A 13,223-nucleotide genomic window follows, 5' to 3' on the forward strand; every position below is an offset into this window, starting at 1 on the left:
ATGCAAATAATGTTGGTGCAAGAACGCATCCTTGTTTAAGCCCACTTGTTATTGGGAATTCACCAGTTGTTTCATTCTGGCAGAGGACCTGTCCAGGCATATTATCGTGGAGAGCTTCAATCAAGTCAACGAAATGTTCAGGGCAGCCGAAGCGTTTTAAAATCATCCACATGGCTTCTCTGGGAATTGCATCAGAGGCCTTTTCTAGATCGTAGAAAACAAGTAGTAAAGGCTTTTGCTGTTCTCTGCACTACTTTTGTAGTTGTGGTGCACAGAAAATCATGTCATTTGTCCCTCTTGAAGGTCGAAACCCGTATTGAGATTCGGGTAGTATAGTCTCTGAAAATGTCTGGAGGCGATTTAAAAGGATTCTTGCAAAAATTTTGCCAGTGATAGAGAGTAGAGATATTCCCCGGTAGTTACCACAGACGCTTCTGTCGCCCTTCTTGAAGATGGTGACAATTGTGGAGTTCTTCAAGTCATCTGGTACCTTGCGGGTTTCCCACATTAATTGAATGAGGGAGAAGAGTCTAGTTTTTAGAGGCAAGCCGCCACCCTCAATAAGCTCCATCGGGATGCTGTGAAGTCCAGGAGCCTTCCCTGGTTTCACACTCTTGAGTGTCATGCAAAATTCTTGAAAAGTTGGATGATCAGCCATCCATGGTTGTGGAGGGTGCTGTGGGACATTTTTGAGAAAATCTCCAGCGGCAGTAGAAGGGCGGTTTAACAGTGACCTGATGTGCTCTTTCCAGCGATTTAAGATGTCCTGACTTTCAGTAAGAATGGTGGAGTTGTCAGCAGCTTTCAGTGTTCCTGATGAGGAGCGGACAGGTCCATACAGATCTTTAATACCAGCGTAGAAGCCACGCAGGTTCCTTGCATCGGAAAGATTTTGGAGTTCTGTGGCTTTCTGTTGCCACCTTTTGTTCTTGATTGCTTGTATTTCACTTTGACATTTCTGCTCGAGTTCTTGAAAGTGTGCTTTCTTTTCTGCGCAGGACGGATCTTGAGCAAGGGATAGATAGGTAAGCATCCCGCTTTGCATTGATGATGGCTTGGATTTCTCCATGGTTGTCATCAAACCAGTCACTTCTTTTCCGTGCACTGAAACCAACAACATTCTCAGCAGTTTCTTTGATGATGTTCTATAATATGGTCCATTCTTGTTCGACATCATCTGTGGTTGCTGGAGCTTTGTTAAGTTGTTCAGACACAGCATGTCTTGGAAGTGTGAGCGAACGTTTTTGTTGTTCAGGTTGCTTATGTTGAATTTTCTGCGTCGTGGGTTTGAAAAGTGGGATCGTGGCTTGCGATACTTTGATAGTCTCAAACGGCTGACCATTACGGTCAGTCCAGCACTCATCGATGTTTAGTGCTGCTTTTGTGATGAGAATGTCTTTCTTGTCACGCTGTCGTGTAATAACGTAGTCTTTAAGATGCCAATGTTTGGAGCGTGGGTGCATCCATGTGATCTTATAGCGGTTAAGCAAGCGGAATTTGGTATTGGAAATGAAAAGCTCGTGCTCCCGCAGGGGGCTCCCGTCTTGGGAGTATGTGGGTGGCAACCACACGGGCCCTTAGCTAAGCCTGGCATTACTTCCACTTACTTCTGCCAGGCCTCTCCTGTTTCCTTTCCTATCCGGCCTCCCTTTGCCAAATCTTGGCTTCTTCAACCCCAACGGTATTAGGTTTCCGAGGCCCAAGGGTGTCTTTCACTTTCCTCTCTAGTATCTATTATCTACCCTTCGACCCAACGGCGAAGCGAGCGGAAGAAGAATCTTATATCCCAGGTTCTCAACGATCGTGGAGGCGGAAGAGGTCATGCCAGACGAACTGGCTGTAAAGGCAGCCATCATTGAGCTCGCGACAGTTCGTTGCAGTTCTGGTACCTGAAGTCACATGTCACGTACATATGTGCCGTGATGAATTGTTCCAGAATCATAGTGTGTGGGTCACTTCCTCGCAAGCTGTTATCCCCCTTAAATTCACGCAAATGGTAATGTCTCCTGTCATTTTCTCTAAAGACCAATGGCGATGGGATAAGGACGATGGTAGCAGGCTCCGGGTGAGGCTGGAAGCTACTAGTCTGGCCCTGCACTTTGGCGGCAGATGTGTGATGGTCGCCTTCCTGAGAACCCGTGTGACTACTCGGGAATCCGGTCCTGCATCTCCGACTGGGCAGGCCTATTTAGGATGACCGCTGCCCAACCTGAAAGGGGAAGGCCCTAGAAAATGCGTGTTAAACATCGGAAGTCACACTTGAACCGGGCTGGAAACCCGCACCCAGTAGGTCACTCCTTATACTGCGGACGTAAACAAAAGAAGAATGAAATGATTATGACAATAGGGACATGGAATGTCAGGACCTTCCTGGACGTGAACAATTACAGGCCAGAGAGAAGAAGCGCTCTTATCACCCAAAAACTAGCCCGGCTAGATATAGACATAGCTGCCTTGAGTGAGACAAGACTCTCAGGTGAGCGACACATTAGTGAGGTACGTTCAGAGTACACCATCTTCTGGAAGGGAAAGGACGCAGGAGAACCATGCATCCATGGTGCAGGATTTGCCGTAAAAACGAAAATAGTGGAAGATCTTCGACATCCACCTGTCTCAATTAATGAAAGACTGATGACTCTTAGAGTACCCATTGGTTCAGACAGCTTCATCAGCTTCGTCTCCGCATATGCTCCTACTTTAGTGATGAAGGCACAAAGAATCAGTTCTACCACCAACTGAACAGTACTCTAAGATACCCATTAAAGATAAATTAATTTTACTTGGCGATTTCAATGCCAGAGTGGAAAGGGACAACCGTTTTTGGAGAGACGTCATGGGTAAACAACGGGGTCGGAAACTGCAATGCAAATGGGTTGTTACTTCTTGGTCTATGCAGAGTCGATTGATAAAGTAAGTACTGCAGTATCTGACACGAACGTTTACAAAGGATGGGCAACATAAGAGTTCCGCAAATCAAATTACGAAAAATAAAACGCAAGGTAGAAGGACTAAGAAGATGTAGGCAGCCATATTCAGGAGACGGAACAGATTTGAAGCCTAATTGTAGAAGAAGAGAGAAGGAGGAAGAGGAGCTGTAGCAGCAGCACGACTGTCAGTGATTATTTCAATTACGAAAGGAAAGACGCTGTAGATCGTCAATAGCATGTCTTAGTCTTTGCAGACATACTTCCATTACTTGTGTTAAGCTTGTTTGATAAGAGACAGGTCCAAAGCCTTTGTGAAATTGTTGAACACCCCAATTACCACTAATGACCTTTTTTTCCATATTGCGAATGCTGTCGCAGCCATACGCGATAGCTGACAAGTTCAACAATTTCTATTAAAAAAAAAATATCTCATTTAGACTGACATGACTGTATGTTCATGCAGAACACACAGAAGACAATATACATTATTATTTCACAAACTTCTTAATGTGTACGAGTTAGGTTTCGGGTTCCAAATAGGTCATTTAGGGTCACACTGTATCAAAGGTGGTATTAATGCTATCTAGCGCACTGAAAAACGATCTGCAACAACAAAGAAATTACACGATAGTTTAAAACACTATACTGGGATGTATTACAGTACATACTTTAAAAAAAGGAATGCAAAAGAAATCGGTAGATGTATATCTACAGACGAACAAATGATTGCAATTCCAGAGGAATTGGATAATTTATTCACGAGAAAGAGCTTCACAAACTTGGTCCACCTCTGGCCCCTTGGCATTCATTCATTCATGGAGTTATTGGATGTTCTCCTGAGAGATACCGTGCCAAATTCTGTCCAATTGGCCCTTTAGATCGTCAAAATCCCAAGCTGATTGGAAGACCCTGTCCATAATGCTCCAAACGTTTACATCTGGGAAGCGATCTGGCGGCCTTGCTGGTCAAGGCAGGGTTTTGAAAGCACGAAGCTCTATGCACTATGGGACTTAACATCAGAGGTCATAAGTCCCCTAGACTTAGAACTATTTAAACCTAACTAACCTAGAGACATCACACACATCCACGCCCGAGGCAGGATTCGAAACTGCGACCGTAGCAGCACCGCGATTCCGATCTGAAGCGCCTAGAACCGCTCGGCCACAACGATCGATTTTGCAAGAATGAAGGTAAGCAGTAGAGACTCTTGCCGTGTGAGACTCTTGCCGTGTGCAGGCGGGAATTACCTTACATGCTAGTGTGTTGGTGGTGCTTCTATATTTTTGTAACATCACCACTTTTCCAGGTACACGTAACTGTCACGTAAGTTCACTGTCACAGCATGATCACATCCACAAATATTCCACAAAGGGAGAAACGCCAACCCGTGGTGGGTCTGATTAAAGATTTAGGCACAAAACTGATGCGAGGACACGAAATCGATGCTGAGCCACGTCGTGGGGACCACTTGCGCCTGTTGCGTATTTACGAACGGCTGTGAGACTGTCACGGTGCCTGTGGCACAAGCATTGTCCCATCAATCAGCCACACGCACCACCACTACCTTACGCTGCCATTCCATGCACCTCTCTACAGGGTATGCCAACTTGACTAACGGTCAGTGGGAATATTCTGCTGCAGTTCACGTGGCATCCGTCGAATTACAGAAGTGAAGGTCTCAGAGGCCAGAGTCCTCTTACTGGTACCAGAATATTCTCAGAGTTAATCAATACTCTTACCTTCTGATAGAAAGTCATCAGAGCTTTACCAACCTGAGCTGGAGCAGTTGATAAAAAGGGCTATTACTTCCCTGAAAGTTTCTCATAGATCCGGGGCTTTGCTCTTACCCAAACTCTTAATATACACAATATTGGCCGATACCCAGGTGTGTGTGTGTGTGTGTGTGTGTGTGTGTGTGTGTGTGTGTGTGTGTGTGTGTTTGTCATTCGGATGGCGCTGGCACAGTCCGCATTCGGATGGCGCCGAAGTAATTGTCACTTTTCTATACAAAACTGAATTCGTTGTCTGATACCACCTGCGTGCGTTCCGCTAAGCAAAATTTTGACCACGAATTTAAAAAACTATATCACGGATGTTAGTACTGTTACCACGAAACAAAGGTCTTAAAAGGATATGAGTTATAAGTCAGCTTTCTTCTTTCGATTCTAAGTACATCATAAAAAAAATGGTTAAAATGGCTCTGAGCACTATGGGAGTTAACATCTATGGTCATCAGTCCCCTAGAATTTAAAACTACTTAAACCTAACTAACCTAAGGACATCACACAACACCCAGAGAAAATCACAGACCCGCCGGGAATCGAACCCGGGAACCCAGGCGTGGGAGTACATCATTCCTCGCTGTTTTATACACAAATAGACTTAAGAGTAACCTCGTAGTGTTTCTTAATGGTACACCCTAAAAAAAAGTCACAACCATCGAAACAATACGTAGACTCGGTATATTCAAGAAAATAATTCGTGTAGCGATTAACAGGCCATCGTGGAAAAAAAAAAAAAAAAATCACACACAAACACAAAGATTTGTAACTGAAATATTTCTTGCTTCTAGGACCTTTATGTCAATTTTGGCGTCATTACAAAGAGCGTGTAAAATTCGATCTGACGAGTTCGGTATGAACCTACTTGACTTGACTTTCGTAAGAGAAGGGTCCCAGCCTGACGAGCAATACTTAAAAATCGACCGAACAAGCGCCTTGTTAGCCACCTCCATCCTGGATGACATACATTTCCTTAAGATCCCACAGTGGTTAGCACACTGGACTCGCATTCGGGAGGACGACGGTTCAATCCCGCGTCCGGCCATCCTGATTTAGGTTTTCCGTGATTTTCCTTAATCACTCCAGGCAAATGCCGGGATGGCTACTTTGAAATGGCACGGCCGACTTCCGTCCCCGTCCTTCCCTAATCAGATGAGACCGATGTCCACGCTGTTTGGTCTCTTCCCCCACACAATCCAATCCTTAAGATCCTCCTACGAAGCTCAGTCTGCCATATACTCTGGATAGGCCTCTCTGGATAGATTATCCTAGAAACACTACGGTGCTTAGTGTTTCCAGTAATTGCCACCAAGAGTGTAGTTGTGGATTTCTTTTCCGACGTATGAGCAATACATTCATTTGTCCTCTGGGTCAACTATCAGAACCTGCATCATTCATCAATCCCCTGTTGATCATTCTGCAAATCTATACTGTCTTCTGGCGTTGCTATTTTGTTACAGGCAACCGCATCCTCTGCGAACACTCTTGAAGAGCTTCCGACGCTTTTTACTACATCATTTCTCTACACTGGTCCGCCCAGATAGCTGAGTGGTCAGCGCAGCCGTCTGGCACGCCAAGGGGCCCTGGTTCGATTCCTGGTATATCGGAGATTTTCTCCGCTCAGGGACGGCGTGTTGTGTTGTCATTATTTCATCATCATCAGTGGAAGCAACGGGAAACCACCACTGGAATCACTTCCCTAGACGATCATGTGGTGGACCTCTCTGACGAGGCTTTGCCTATGGAAGGCCTGCCTTAAGGCAGAACACAAAGTTTTCTATACACTGTAAACACAGCTGTAACTTGCGATGCAGAAGACGAAAAACCGTTTTCCTAGAAACGTTTGGTTAAGATCTCACACAGCACGTCCGCAATGCAATGTGGAGGTCTACTGTTGTACTGTATCATTAACTGACACAAATTGGTATGCAGGATCTTACCGATTTATGACCCCTATTTCATTTTGCTGTAATGGCAGAAGGGAAAGGAAACTGCTGTTGAAACGTAATCAAAACTTAAGCAACTGAAAAACCGACTTTTCGATAGTCTTTGAAACGGTCATCTTCAGTGTGAGACTTCCAATACCATGACAAAAACCGCTGTGAAGACGTCGAAACACTTTTTCCCATAATTACGCAGCCTAAAACTCTAAACGATTTTATTCAAGCTGACATTGCTGTGCAAGCGTAAGTACTTCGGCCTGTTTCACAAACATCTCCATTTATTCATTCGATGCCATTTTTCCATAGACTACTTCGTTTACCTACTGCCTCTACAACTTCCTCATCCTACAATTTGTATATGTTTCCTATTTAAAATTTAACTTTTTTTTCGCTTTTCTGTGTAGCGCCAAGCTTAAAATGCTTACTCTCCAGACTACACACATCACTCATTCACACGACTTCTTTTTACGTGTGTTCCCTCCGAAGAATATTTTCGTCAGTATCACGTCGATATTTGTCAGTGAACCTAATTTTCTTGAAGAAACTTTTCTCCGTGTTGAGCTTATCTGCTTTTGACGCCCTTCGTGTTTCGAACTACTTAAGAAACTGTTTCCTAGATAACAGGACTGCTTCACTACCTTATTCATTCCACATACGCGCGCGCGCGTACGTGCGTGAGTGCGTGTAGGGGGAAGGGGGAGGGGAGGAACGCATGTTTGAAGTGCCTAGGGCAGTCACGTGTTTCCGCTCCCCAGCTTGACATGTGTACCTAACATACAATATTTTGGGACGCTTTCTATTTGGACTACACTAGAAGGTAAGGCCTACGGGTTGGCCGTCTGGGCTCCTTATTCTCTGCAACGATATTATCCCATTTGTCAAAGCGTATGCATCAGGATAACGCCAACTTTCAAATATCATAAAGAAAATTTCTCTTCTTCGACAGTAGCAAACTTTTCACCGTACATATTTACGGGGTAAGAAGGGATATACGAAGTTGATAAACTGCAGCCACCTCTGGTACATGTTTGAACTGCTTTGCAGATACCAGTAACCAAACCCTGATGCGTCCCCTTTCAACTGCTGAGGTAGATGCAGTTTAGCAACAGTACACGTTGCAGTGGAAGGTAGAAGAGAACAGTTTGGCCGTACAAGTTTCCTGGGTACCCAATAAAGAACTCATGTTCGAGAAAATATCTACAGTAGTTAATGTTCACACCGCACTTTTTGGAGAGCTAACCTCAGCATCGAGTACATTTACCCTTTAGATCGACCATATTTATCAATCTGTTTAAGAGAATCTTTTCCCAGACAACGGAAGACTAACGTCTGGTATTACCATTACATCGTCGTCTTTATGATGATGATGATGATGATGATGATGATGATGATGATGATGAGAATCTCAGTCGGAAAGTGCAGATCAGTCAAGCTCAGGGAGATGAGGTTTTCTTTACCATAAGGGTACTGTTCAAACGTGTGGGTAACCAAATCCCAACAAGAGACACGACGAAGTGCTGTGCGGAACACTGCCTTATGTCAACGAGGTGCTCCATTATCGACATCAGACAGTTCGTTCACGATGACGTGGCAAAAGGAAATGGAATAGTAGCTTTCGAAAGTAGTTTGTGAGCGCCCTTCCTACAAAACTGACTGAGCTCCACGTGAATTCACCTTGCTTCGAAAAACTGGATCCCCAGCTGAAGGACGAAGGCTTACTTTCAAAGACGAGGAGTTCCTGAAACCGTGAAAGACGGACAGTGCACACTTGGAAAAAGGTTGGTTTATAAGTGTAAAAAAAAAAAGAGTACTAAGAATTATTTCAAACAAATGCAGTAAAAGGCGCTTTATTCAACATACATCAACATACAAAGCACTGATTCAATTTATGACAATTTATGACACTGAAGAGTACATACGAGGACATTTGCAGACTTCATCGCCATAGTGAAAAATAAAGACTTTATAGAGAACTCAGGCTTCTCCGCAATCCTAGAGAAAACTTTCTAATCTTTGAACTGGAAAAACAACGATGGAATACGGGGTAACGTAACCTATTCGAAACACTTTCTTTGTGCGAATGACATTGTACAGATTGTCTTTAGCACGAATAAAGTAAATGCCAACAACGAATGGCTGCATTTGATAGAAAAAGGTCGAAATCAGAGTGAAGAATCATTTATACCTTTTGTAGGCACACGTATCGAAGACTGGAGTAGCACGTTCGCTTTTAGGTGCAGAAAAGGTGTTTTCCGCATTAGCGACAGTGGTAACCAGACAGCTTACTCAGTACAAATATTTAGTGCAACTGAATACTACATGTAACTTTGTATAACTCCTATGGATCTATATTATTCAAAAGAATTACGGGAATAAGTGTATCAACATCCGATATGTTAAATCTCTCTCGATAGACACAGTACCTGTGGTCTTACTGCATGGCTTGAGAACTTCGCTTTCTATGTAGGCAACAGTTAAAAGGATTCGGCTTACATTGGCTGTGTAGTGTACTACAGTGTCACGTGATACGCCAGAAGGAAGTGAGTACCGATGTCGCAGTGTTTCCTAGTGAGGTACACTGATAGCAGCTGTCATTTTTGGACGTTTTATTCAACCAAACACATGCACAGCGACGTCTTAATGCAAGTTGCCAGGGCAGTCTTATTTTATCAAAGAAGGATGGGCTTTCGGTCGTGTTATTGCAGATGACATGCCTCTCCATGTCTCATGCATAGAGCGTGGACACGCTACAGGGAAAGAGGTCAGAACACAATGCGAGTTGGAGAAGGTCGCCGACGCATCACAACCCCACATGAAGACCGATATTTGGCCATGTCTGCGTCGCGGTGTCGTTCGGATAACGCCAGAGTACTGAAAGGCGTTCTCAGAAGTGCCACTCGAGCCCCAATGACATCATCATCATCATCATCATCATCATCATCATCATCATCATCATCATCATGCAGCTATCATCATCTTGCAGCTAGCCTTCAGTTCCGCCGTTCCCACGTCAACTGGAAACTGCTTCGTCATTGGTTCTGACACAACAAGGTGGTGTCCGGAGACGCGTAATGAGCGGTGCTTGCCAAATGTTGTCCACGAAGTCGACTGATTTTAAACGTTCTATGATGATGTGGGGAGGCTTCAGTGTTGACAGCCATACACATCTTGTCGTTACCCATGGTTTCCTTACAGCAAGTATATTGAATAGGTCCCGTTGGACGATGTGGTGACTACTGCACACGGTGGAGGCTCTGGATTCCTTCTGATCCGAGGACCTATGTGGCTGGCGTCAGTAGGGATGTCTTCCGAAGTTTGCACACTAAAGTAATGGAATAGCCAGCGGTTAGCCCGAAGTAAATCACATCGAGCATGTGTGGGACGTGCTTGATAACAGTATTCGTCATCGTCCTGTTCCATCACTGACTCTCCAAGAACTCTCATGGAAGAATCGGAAAGGATACCGCGGGTTGACTTCCGTGGTCTTACAGAGAGCATGCCACACACGTGTCCGGCAGTGATAAACGTTCACCGAGGGCATACACGTTACTGAAGCTGTGAATGCCCAATGAAGGGCACCCATGATGACGGGATGAATGATTGTTGTTTTCGACCCTTGTCATGGACTGTGCGGCTGGTTCCGGCGGAGGTTCGAGTCCTCCCTCGGGCATGGGTGTGTGTTTGTCCTTAGGATGATTTCAGTTAATTAGTGTGTAAGCTTAGGGACTGATGACCTTAGCAGTTAAGTCCCGTAAGATTTCACACGGATTTTTTTTCGTCACCTGTCGGGCATTTCAGCCCTTTTGATGTTAACGATCGAGGATCTAATGATGTTTTGTTTTTACGTAATTTGTGAAAGAGAAAGGTATAATTTGGTCACATATCCAATCCTCAATTACTGCTCAATGGAGTATGGCAGACATCTAAAGTAATGTTCCCCTAAATCTTTTGAGTAGTGTATTTAAGAAGTCTACAACAAATTAAACTAGCAGATGCAAGTGGCTCATTGCTGCCATTACGACTGTCAACATATGAATCAGTCCACCAGTTACGGACTCAGTCCTGCAATTCAATCCCTCCACGATCTATTCAAGCTTTATTCTTTAGCAACAGGAAGGATGCGTCTTTTTTTTCATAGTCGTCAGTCTTATGAGTAGTTTGACGGGTGCCGCCAGGAATTCGTCTCTTGTGCTAATCTCTTCATCTGAGAGTAGCGTTCACCCTACGTCTTAAATTATTTGTTGGACATATTCTAATCTTCGTCTTCCCCTGCAATTCTCCTCTACATCTCCCTCTATAACGGTGGATGTTATTCCTTGATGGCTTAAAGCATGTCCTATCATGCATTCCCTTCTTGTTGTGTTTTCCCTATGTTCCTTTTTTCGCTCATTCTGTGATGATCTTCATTCCTTATCTGATGTCCATCTCATTTTCAACATAACATCTTTATACAGCAATACATCTCAAACGTTTTGATTCTCTTCTCTGCTGATTTTCCCATGATCCTTTATTCAGTACCATACAATGCCGTGCTTGGCTTATAATGGTAGTCCATTTATATCGACATCTTTGGTGTACAGCTATAGTTGTACCGATTGGGCGCGATATTAAGACTTTTCGTACAGTGGCTGTAGCGAACAGCATTACGGCTGCTGCTGTGTTAAGAGCGTTTAGGACAGAGTAGGACCGACGCCTTCCCGCAGTGCTGCTCCCGTTTTGTGCTTATACGTAAGCAGAGGTGACACGAAAAAAACTGGCAGCGCTAGGAGACGGATGAATATCTTCCAAGTAATGACTATTTTCTGTTACTGGCAGCAGCAGCAGCAGAAAACAAGGGTCTTCTTATCGCAGAGAAACAATACGTGACACGGGAACGGTGCCAATGAGCCTTGTGACAGAATGCATACATTATTCACCGCTAACGTGATCCTCAGTTTATAAATGGAGAACGCAAATCGCCGAGTTTCCGTAAAAAAGTAACACACAATGCGCCAGTAAAATTCTGTGTGTGAAGGGACTATAAAATGTAGAATGGCCACGTTAAGAAATTGATGTTTCAGGGAGAGGTATTACTCTAACAGTGAGGTCATAAATACAAGTAACAAATGTTAACTACTCTATGTTATCGAACATTCCGTGACGTGCGCTTGATATGGCGACATTTTAAGACCTAGCAGACGGCAGGAAACCATTGAGGGAAAGTATCGCCTTAATGTTTCAGAAATTGATTTGGTGTTTACGAATCCGCCGTCCTGACGGTGTGACCGTGCGGTTCTAGGCGCTTCAGTTTGGAACCGCGCGACCGCTCCGGTCGCAGGTTCGAATCCTGCCTCAGGCATGGATGTGTGTGATGTCCTTAGGCTAGTTAGGTTTAAGTAGTTCCAAGTTCTAGGGGACTGATGACCTCAGAAGTTAAGTCCTATAGTGCTCAGAGCCATTTTGAACGAATCCGCCATCTGTGAAATGAACTATTTCGTTTTGTTTGATCATACATCAACATTCCCTGTAAGTTAAGTTCTAAGAACATGTACTGATTCAAGTAAAAACACACTTGCTGTACATGTGCAACAGATAATTTCAGCCTAAACTGGAGTTGTGTGCATTTTTATGTTATCAGCATTTTATAAGTTCTCTGGAAGATACCAATGGATACCACACACCTTAGCGGTATTCCACTCTAATTCGAACAAGAGTTTTGTAAACAAACTGCAGTATCATTGTCTCCTTTGTTTTATCTACAGCTGCATCTACTTGACCACTCTGCATTCTAACTCTCTCTCTGCTGCGACCAGGCATTTTAATGGACATGATTAATTGAAGTTAGTCATTTACATTTGTGAAGTGTGCTACACGTCTCTCGATGTGCACAACTGCAGACTTCTAAGCATCAATAGCTAACTGCCATGTACTGCACTACGGCATGATATTTTGATCACGCCGACTTCCCATTGCTGAACTGTTGTTAACGCTTGCACATACTTAACTGTGCCATCTGCATGAGGTCTGAAAATGAAATCAATCTTGTCCGTTAAACCGTTAATGCATAACGTGGATAGTGGCCCTGTCGCTTATCTGTCAAGGTGGTCTCAAACTAATTACCGATTAGACATACCGTAAGGGCGTATTTTATGTAGCAGGATCTGATACAGTTCAGAATGGAAAGTTCCTTTCTTAAGGGTTCAGTACCTCTATCGGTAAAAATAGGATCACTTTGTTGTCCGTCCGTCGGACTAACCTTTCTCTCAGTAACTGGTAAATGTATAAAGTTGAAATCTGCCACATGTTTAGGTCTGCGGCCACTTAGTAAAAGTGTTGCGCTTTTAAGTCAATGCAATCTAAAGACATTGTCATTTTTGTCTCATATTTCGGTATATTGCCAGTATCGATATAGATATCGATTACGGGCAAAGATTTCCGGAATGGATGAACTATCCGCATACATAATTAAGCTTGTACGGAACCCTCGATGCGCGACTTCTATTCGACATCATCATGGTATGTCGAATTCGCCTCGTTACCCGTATTTGGGCTTTCAGGATACCCATGTTTAGGTCTGCGGCCACTTAGTAAAA

The 13,223-nt window shown here is 43.9% G+C and overlaps 1 protein-coding gene across 1 annotated transcript in view; it reads right to left on the reverse strand.

Moving 5' to 3' along the window:
• LOC126284988 (uncharacterized) overlaps positions 1 to 13,223 on the reverse strand; it is a 357,367-nt gene that overhangs the window by 155,282 nt on the left and 188,862 nt on the right. The gene's annotated exons all lie outside the window — the stretch shown is intronic.

The sequence above is a fragment of the Schistocerca gregaria genome, chromosome 8 (genome assembly GCF_023897955.1).
Source record: "Schistocerca gregaria isolate iqSchGreg1 chromosome 8, iqSchGreg1.2, whole genome shotgun sequence".
NCBI classification, from domain to species: domain Eukaryota; kingdom Metazoa; phylum Arthropoda; class Insecta; order Orthoptera; family Acrididae; genus Schistocerca; species Schistocerca gregaria.